Source organism: Cryptomeria japonica, chromosome 3, assembly GCF_030272615.1.
Source record: "Cryptomeria japonica chromosome 3, Sugi_1.0, whole genome shotgun sequence".
Taxonomy (NCBI): domain Eukaryota; kingdom Viridiplantae; phylum Streptophyta; class Pinopsida; order Cupressales; family Cupressaceae; genus Cryptomeria; species Cryptomeria japonica.
In genome coordinates this window covers 640,941,249-640,950,465 of record NC_081407.1, presented here as the reverse complement: position 1 = coordinate 640,950,465, position 9,217 = coordinate 640,941,249, and positions in this window count along the sequence as shown.

Sequence of the window (9,217 nt, the reverse complement as noted above, 5' to 3'; positions counted from 1 at the left end):
GGTGGGGTGGTTCCATTTTGGGATCACATGGTCGGGTGGTAGTGCCACTTCCCATCGGATGTTCTGGATTGTATCTTCAGGCAAGGAAAGGCTTCGCTCAAGTTTCTTGGTTCATGGTTCATGTACTAGCTCATGTTCATGATGATTATTTAGTTGATACCTTGTGGTCATTGTATCAAAGTTTTATGTAACCTTGATATTGTAACTTTTGGATTCCGTGGTATTTTTGGAAGCCATGTATTTATGGATATTATAATATTATGTCAGTGGATTGTATGTTAATTCAGTTGTTTTGATCTTTTGTATAGATGGTTTATGGATAAATAAATGCATTGGAATACTTTGATTCTTTAATAATGGAATTTAGATGTATGCGTAGTTTTAATCTTAAGCATTTAATTTATCTAATTAAATAGACAATTGGATTAACCGTTGTGTTAATATAATCTACGAATTAATCTTCATTGGTAGCCCTTAGGAAATCATGTGTTAGACTTCCGCTGTGTTATTAAATGTGCAATGGTTATAATTATTGCACTTAATCTTTAAAAAATATATATATATATTTCACCCTTTAGTTGCCTAGTTGTGTTGTTTTCCTTTAGGGTTCCTGGCAGGGCATTACATTTGGTATCAGAGCCCATGTTTCAACACTAGGTACTCTGGGTTTGTAGTGAGCCCATTCAACTTGACCTTTTTACTTAGGTCTTAATGTTTGTATTTCTCTTGTTTTATCCTTACTGTAGATCTGAACCATTTTCTCTTTTGTGGTGCTAGGTCATGGCTAGGAAAGCTAGGGGAGGTGGCCAGAAGAGTTGGCTACAGGTGTCCATGTTTCTGTAGATGCCTTTATTCCTAGTTGTGAGTTGGACCTAGGAACCATAGTTACTTCAATTGACCTTTGAGTCATTCCTTTGGTTTCTTATGGAGTTGTGTTGGGAATGGATTGGCTTTCATCTCATAGTGCTCGCATAGACTTTCGCAAGAAGATAGTGGAGTGTTTAGATGACCTTGGCGGGGAAGTGGAGATTGTTGGAGTTTAGATACTGATATCCCTATGTATGATTTCTGCTATACAACTTAAGTGGTGCATGCGTAGAGGGTGTCAGCTTTTTACAGTTACTCTTGAGGATGTGGATGAGTCAGAGAGTCGAGAAATCACTCTTGATGGTCACCCTATTCTTTGAGAGTGTGTTGTTGTGTTTTCGTTGGATATTCCTGGTATGCCTCCGAAGCGAGACATAGAATTTCACATTGATTTAGTTCCTGGTGCTGAACCTATTTCGAGATCTCCATATCAAATGACTACTCAGGAGTTGAGTGAGTTGAAGTTGTAGATAGATGAATTGTTGGCCAAGGGATTCATTCGTCCTAGTGTTTCCCCTTGGGGTGTGCCTGTTATCTTTGTTAAGAAGAAAGATGGTTCTCTTTGGTTATGGATTGATTACCGACAGCTGAACAAGGTAACCATCCGGAATCGGTATCCATTGCCTTGTATAGATGATATTTTTGATCAAGTTAAGGGAGCCAAGGTGTTCTCTAAGATTGATCTAAAATCAGGGTATCATTAGTTACACATTCAGAATGCAGATATTCATAAGACAACATTTTGTACTCGTTATGGTCACTATGAGTTCACAGTGGTGCCATTTGGTTTGATGAACGTGCCTTTAGTTTTCATGAGCCTCATGAATGGGGTTTTTCGCACCTACCTTGATCATTTTGTCCTTGTGTTCTTGGATGATAGATTGATTTATTCTAGAACTATGGAAGAGCATGAGTGTCACTTACATTAGGTATTGTAGTGCTTGATGGAGAATTAGCTTTATGCCAATTTGGCAAAGTGTGACTTCTTCCAGTCTGAGGTGAACTATCTTGGTCATGTAGTTTTGAGAGAAGGTGTATCTGTGGATCCTTCAAAGATCCAAGCCATTGTTCATTGGCCAGCACCGACCAACGTTTCATAAGTTCAGAGCTTTATGGGTTTGGCCAGATATTACCGTCGCTTTGTTCAAGGATTTTCCTGGATAGGACACTCGATTAATTATCTTCAGAGAAAAGGGAAGAAGTTTGTTTGGTTAGAACAATGTGAGTCAGCTTTTCGAACCTTGAAGTAACTCCTTGTCAGTGCTCCGATTTTGGCAGTTCCTGATCCATCTAGAGATTTTATGATATGCACAGATGCCTCTTTGGAAGGTATAGGTGCAGTGCTTATGCAGGATGGACATGTGGTTGCTTATGAGTCTCGTAAACTCAAGAACCACAAGTTGAACTATCCATTTCATGATTTAGAGTTGGCAGTTGTGGTTCATGCTTTGGTTAGATGGTGAAATTTCTTGTTAGGGCATTGGTTTGAGTTGCATAGTGATCACTGCAGTTTGTAGTATATATTCACATAGCCGAACTTGAATGATCGACAGTGGAGATGGATGGAATTCCTCTGCGAGTATGATTTTAAGGTTCATTATATTCAGGGGGAAGAGAACATGGTGGCAGATGCTTTGAGTTGTAGGCGGCATGAAGTTTCAACATTGTCCCTTGGAGTAGACTTGAGAGAGAGGATTCTTGGATTTCTTTCGTAGGATACCTGGTATCGAGATGTTAGAGCCATGATAGAGTCCAGAAGGCCTTTAGAGGGTAGATTTTCTAGATATAACCTTGAGGTAGATGGACTTCTTCATCACCTTGGATGGATTTATGTACCTTTTTTGGAGGGTCTTCATGTTTTGATCATGACTGAGGCCCATCATGCAACTTATTCGGCACATCCAGGTGTTAAGAAGATGCACGCAGATCTTAGACAGATTTATCATTGGGCTGGTATGAAATGTGACATTGTTGATTTTGTGTTGGAGTGTTTAGAGTGCCAGAGGGTGAATGCAGAGCATCAGCACTCGGCAGGGCTTTTACAACCTAATTTGGTATCGGATTGGAAATGGGATATCATCTCCATGGATTTCATTGTTGAGTTGCCTGTCTCTTCATGTCGTCATGATGCTATCATGGTCATAGTTGACAGATTGACTAAGGTTTCTCATTTTGTTCATATTCAAGTTTCCTATATGACAACAGTGGTGGCATGAGTCTTCTTGGAAGATGTAGTGATATTGCATGGGATTCCGAGGTGAATAATCTCGTATAGAGATCTTGTCTTTACCTCAACATTGTGGACCTCACTTCAGCATGCTTTGGGGACTTAGTTGAACTTTAGTTCAACTTATCACCCAAAGATAGATGGTCAGACAGAGCGAGTGAATCAGGTTTTGGAGGACATGCTTCACATGTATGTTATGGACCAGCAGTCATGCTGGGAGGATTATATCTATCTAGTGGAGTTTGCTTATAACAATGGATATCATAGCTCCATAGGTATGTCCCCCTTTTAGGCATTGTATGGTCATCCTTTCCGTACTACTTTGAGTTGGGATTGGCTAGAGGACAGGGTGCTCGTAGCACCGGATATTCTTTGAGAGATGGAGCAACAAGTTGAGCATATTCATGAGCATTTGGTAGTTGCATAGGATAGGCAGAAGAAGTATGCAGATACTCATAGGGTAGATCATCAATTTTCTGTTGATGACCGTGTGTTCTTGAGAGTGCATCTATAGAAGAGTCTGATCCGTTATGGAAAGGGTTCTAAGTTTGCGCCTTAGTTTGTTGGCCATTTTGAGATCCTTAAGAGGATAGGATATGTTGCCTACCATCTTGCCTTGCCACCGAGTCTATCCCACATCCACGATGTCTATCTTGTTTCAATTTTTCAACCTTATCATCCTGATGTGACACATGTTCTTGATTGGAACTCTTTGCAGGTCGAGGATGGGCAACTTTCCATGGAGCCCATGTGCATTCTTCAGCGTTGGGATTTGATCCTCAGGGGTCGCACCAACGACTAGGTAAGGGTCCTATGGGATCCAAATGATGAGACCTCAATGACTTGGGAGGATGCAACAAAGATGAGAGAGTTGTATTCTTATTTGTTTTGGGGGGGAGAATGTAGTACCCCTCCTTGTTTGAACTTATTAGACTCATATTTTATTATTGTTTACTTTCAGCTGATACATTACCAAGATGTGTTATTCAAACTTATATGACATTATTTCATGCTTTATCTAGATATGAGATGCATAATTTATTTGCAGTATTTCAGTACTTTTGATTTATGGCATTTTATGGATTATTGTTATGTACTCACACTTTATTTTATCTATGCAATGTGAAATTATATGTTGCGTCTTTGCGAGTGTATTGTATGCAAGGGGACGATTTTCTTTCACTCACTCTGATGAGATAGGGAACATCGCGATTCTCCTTCATCAGTGTGCATGTCATGTTTTCTATATTATATATATATGCATGTGTGGTTTGGTGATGCAGGATATTGCAGGTACAAGTACCGGGTAGGTACGGCATATCATCTCCACCTGGCTTCACAGGTCTGAGTGTGCCTTATATTGTCCGATGGAAGTGGAGGAGGTAGTAGTTGACCCTATTTTACTCAGTGACACTCTTGTGAGTGTCGTCAGTTGGTCGTCCTGTCAGTTTGTTCGGCCTTCGTGTATTGTCATTTGACTTTTTCTGAGTCTTTACTTAAGGTTTGTTCAGTTTGTGTGTTTTAGTGGATTTAATTAATTAATTAAATTTATGGAGTTATCTCATAGTTGGTATTTTTGAATTATGTATTTTATGCATTGAGATTATAAATTTAATTAATTAAAAGAATTTATTAAATTAAGTTACAAGCTTCATGATATTAGAAATATATTTTATTTAAATTTTAGTGAAAAATAAATTAGATTAATTTCATTTACTATTTCCTAGAATTTTAAATAAATAAAAGAATAACAGAATAAATAAATGAATAAAAGAATAAATTAGGATTAAAGTATTGCTTGAATTCCTTTTTTGGGAAATTAATTAATTTGCATGAGAAAAGAAAAGAAAGAAAAATGTTTTTTGCTTATTGCATGTAATTTAATCCTTTGTTAGGAATTAGAAAAGAAAAATAAAATTGTTTTTAATTACTAAAATTAAATATTAGAGTTTTTTGGGAAAAAATATATATGCAACCTAGAGTTTTAGTTTAAAAGGGGAAGATATCTTTTTATTTTGGGGGTCACGGGAAAGAGGCAGAGGTTTTGTTGAAGGAAAAATTATTGGAAGCTTAGATTTTGGTGAAGAAAAATTGTTTGGAAGCTTGTTGAAGGATTGAATCCCTCTTACAATGTTCTTCCAAGAAAGCTATACCAGGCTGGGTGGTTTCTTTTAGTTGTTTGTTTTAAAGAAAATATTTTATTTCTTCCCTCTTTCTGAATGATGTGTGTGATTAAATGTTTGTCAAATCCAAAATTATTTCTGGTTATTTCTTGTTCTTGGCTAAAGTCTATTTCTGAAATTAGTTTCTAGTGTATGGAAAGAAGTTGTTTCCTGGGTGTTGTACATTAAAATTTTGAGGAAAATGGGAAAATTTATTCTGGCAAATTTTGCCAAGATGATTTACTGTGCATCAAAATTGCAAGATTTGGGAGAAAAGGTTTTTTCCAGACAAAATGTCCTTTGGTTTGGTATTGGATTTGATATTTTGCTATGGTTGTTCTTTATGTATATTTTGTTACTACTTATTATAGTTGCCATTAGTTTTATATCCAAAGTCATTCTATATACTCTAGTCGGTTACTACTACCGAAATATTTAGTCGGTATGCACAAAGCAGTCAGTTATAGAAGAAAGTAGTCATAGAGCTCAGTATTCATCGAGCTATCTACCGAGTAACATTCCATGTCTACCAAGCAGAAACAATAATACACCGAGTGAAATGTGTTACCAGGTTCATTGAATCTAGACACACATGGGAAAACGTGTTACAAGATCAAGGAATAAAGAACCATTATCACATTGGAAATTGCACTTAAAGATTGTATATGATTTTGAGGTCATCTAACCAATGAAATATTTTGTATGGTTATTCATTTGATAAATCATGTTTGTAAGATCGAAGCAATGAACCTGATCACCGACATAAGATATTTATTTATACAGCATGGATTGAGATCAGATAGAGATATAGTGGTGTATGAAGCAAGACATGTGTGATACATAAGAAAGCACTGAGTGTTATGACTGTTACAAAGACACAAAGGTCACCAAGAAGGATTTCAAAGAACCATCAAAGAACAAAGTAAATAGAAGGGTTTATCGAGTTACTTTATGGGTTACCAAGGTATGCTATAAGCAAGGTAATCTCATTTTGAACACATAGAATCTACTATAACATTCCAGATGTAAAGTTACAGATATTTGTAAAGATTTTATTGTAATATTTTGAAGTTGTAAGAGAAACCTTTAATAGGGTAAAAGACTCTAACAAAGTCTATAAATTGTAAAGCCTTTGACCAGGTGCAACATTTACAATAAGTGTTGTAAAATCCTTTAGCAAGGTAGATCTAATGATCTTGATACTCCTAACAGGGTAAGCTATCTGAAATAGCTGAACATGTAGCTCTAACCAAGCAACCTTTATTATTGCAGTAGTGAAGTTGTGGGTGCCATCCCCACCGTAGTTTTTCTCTCTAACCAAGAGTTTCTTTGTAACCAAAATATATGTGTTATGGAGTGAATCATGTATGATTGTTATTTATTTGTTTTAGCTTTATGTTATGTTACAACAGTTTGTGGTTTATGCATAACAGTGAAGATATTGTTGATAAAAGGATTTGAAGTACTAATTCACCTCTCCCCTCTTAGTACATTAGCTTTCCATATTGGGCCTAACAATTGGTATCAGAGCTTGAATCTTGGAAAAGGGTTTAATAGCCTAAAGAGAAAGATCTTATCAATAGAAGGCTATAAACAATTTCAGAAAATTGTGTATCTGCAAGAAGAGTTGGATCATGCTAATCAAGTGATTGCAGACATGCAAAGAAAAATGCAAAAATCCTTGAAAGTTAGAAGGAGATTATCTGATGATTTGTAGGACTCTCAAGAGTTAGTGGAATAAATTGAAACATCATCTGAGAATAGTATATCTGAAGAGACTGAAGAGATGATTGAAGAACTGAAGGAGAAGAACAAAGCACTGACTGATCAGCTAAAAGCAATGAAAAGAGGACATGAAAATTTCAGCACACAGATGACTGAGAATCTTGATGCATTGAGAAAGAGAAAAAGAACAACTTGAAGCATTAGTATCTGAAAAGAATGATGAATTCACAAGGTTGATTGGGATTCAACAAAATCTATCATATCAATTGGGCTATGCACATCATGAAGCAAATTTGAAAGATGATGAGAATCAAGCATTGAAACTTGAAGTATCAAAGGTTGACCAATGAACTTGAAACAGAAAAGAAATCCAAGGAAACACTGAAAAAGAGTTATGAAGCATCAAAGATGTTGGATGAGCAACTGAATACAAGAAGACCCAACATAGAAGCAGGACTCAGTTACAAAGGAAAAGACTCTACCGAGAAGGGAATTCATACAACCAAGAAAGGAGAATCATCAAAGCAAGCTGGAAATAAGAAGAATATCAAAGGAAAGAAGCCTATTTGCAACTACTGTGGAAAACAAGGTCACACTGCTAACATGTGCCAAATTAGAAAAGGTAAGCAACCGAATGTCACTAGGTCTAATGGTTATTGTCACAATTGCAACAAATATGGTCACACATCTAACCAATGTAGGACAAAGTCTACTAGCAATTATCAGAAGGCAAAATTCAAAGGGTTTTGTATAAAATGTAATAGATATGGACATAATACCGAGGAGTGTTGGTTTAAGCAGAAAAACTATATGTGGTCTACACACCGAGCAAATACTAGAGGCTACCAAACTCACACAGATCCTTACAGACAATATTCTGTAGTACCATGTGATTACAATACAAGGATATGGTGTGAATGTTGTGGAAGATATGGACATATAAGTGCCAATTCCTTTATAAGGTTTAGAATGAACAACCAAAGATCATGGAGAAACCCTGGTATGGCATGTTTTCATTGTCACAAAGTTGGACACTTGGCTAGAGATTGCAGAGATCAACCTAGAGGAGACATTGAGGAAATAAAAGGCAAATTACAGATGATTTGGAAAAAGAAGGAAATTGTGTCAAATGAAGAAAGTGCCTTATCTACCGAGCTAGGTGCACCTATTCCAAATTAATCGGTAAAGGTATGAAGGGATTGCATTCTCTCAAATGTCAAATCTTAACAGTTCCTATTTCATTTTGTACTTAATTCAAAATTTGCATAATTAAAGATGCATTAGAAAAATTGAAATTTATCAAAGTCTTTTGGAAGCCTGTCAAGTCGGTAAATGCAGGAAGTTTGGCTACTCGATAAAAGCATAAAAAGGAAGTAGTGGTACCGAGTGCATTTAATGTTTTTTGACCTAATTGCACGAAGCCCGATGAGGTATAATGAATACTTAAAGCTATTGCATAGTCATTTTTCACTCATCAAGTTTTCAAGAAAGCAGAGCAAAGTGAATCAAAGGCAATCAAACCTCCTCCGAAGCAAATTCAAAGGTATTTACATCAATCACAATGCATTATCAAGATAGTTTACTAATCATATCAAGTTGTTATTATTTGCTAAGTAGAAAGTGTCTACCATTTGAAAATCTTCAAACCCTAAGGATCTTTTGTTAGTATTTATCTAAAATCTACTATGGCACCTAAGATCCAGAAGCCCATTGTTGTTGAGAACATTGAAAATCCCTCACTGAAATGATCTTTAGCTCCCAAAATTGCATCTAAACTGGATGACAAAACTACATTTTCACTCATTTCGGATAGAGTTTTATTAATCAAGGATGTGAGATTCTTCACTAAGTGTTGAGTTGAGGAACTAGGTCATGTTGAGATCAAAGACACATATGATGAATTGTGTACCAATGGTAAAATGGATAGCAAATATGAACACATCAAAATAAAGGGATTGACCGAAGCCCTAACCTATCCCCGTGTCTTCAAACTCCAATGGGTCAAGTTTGTTCTAAGCAGAGTTCATGATGACTTCATGTGGCTAGAAGAGCAACCATTTAAGATCACCAAGGAAATCATTCATTTGATCACCGGCTACCCTATTTATGATCATGCCTGAGCTCAGAAAATGATATCACAGAAGGAATTGATTAGTTTAACTGAAGTAGAATCTGATTGCAGAGGACTGAAATTGAACAATGTCACTGATGAAGAGCTAAAGTTTTCCATTAGAGT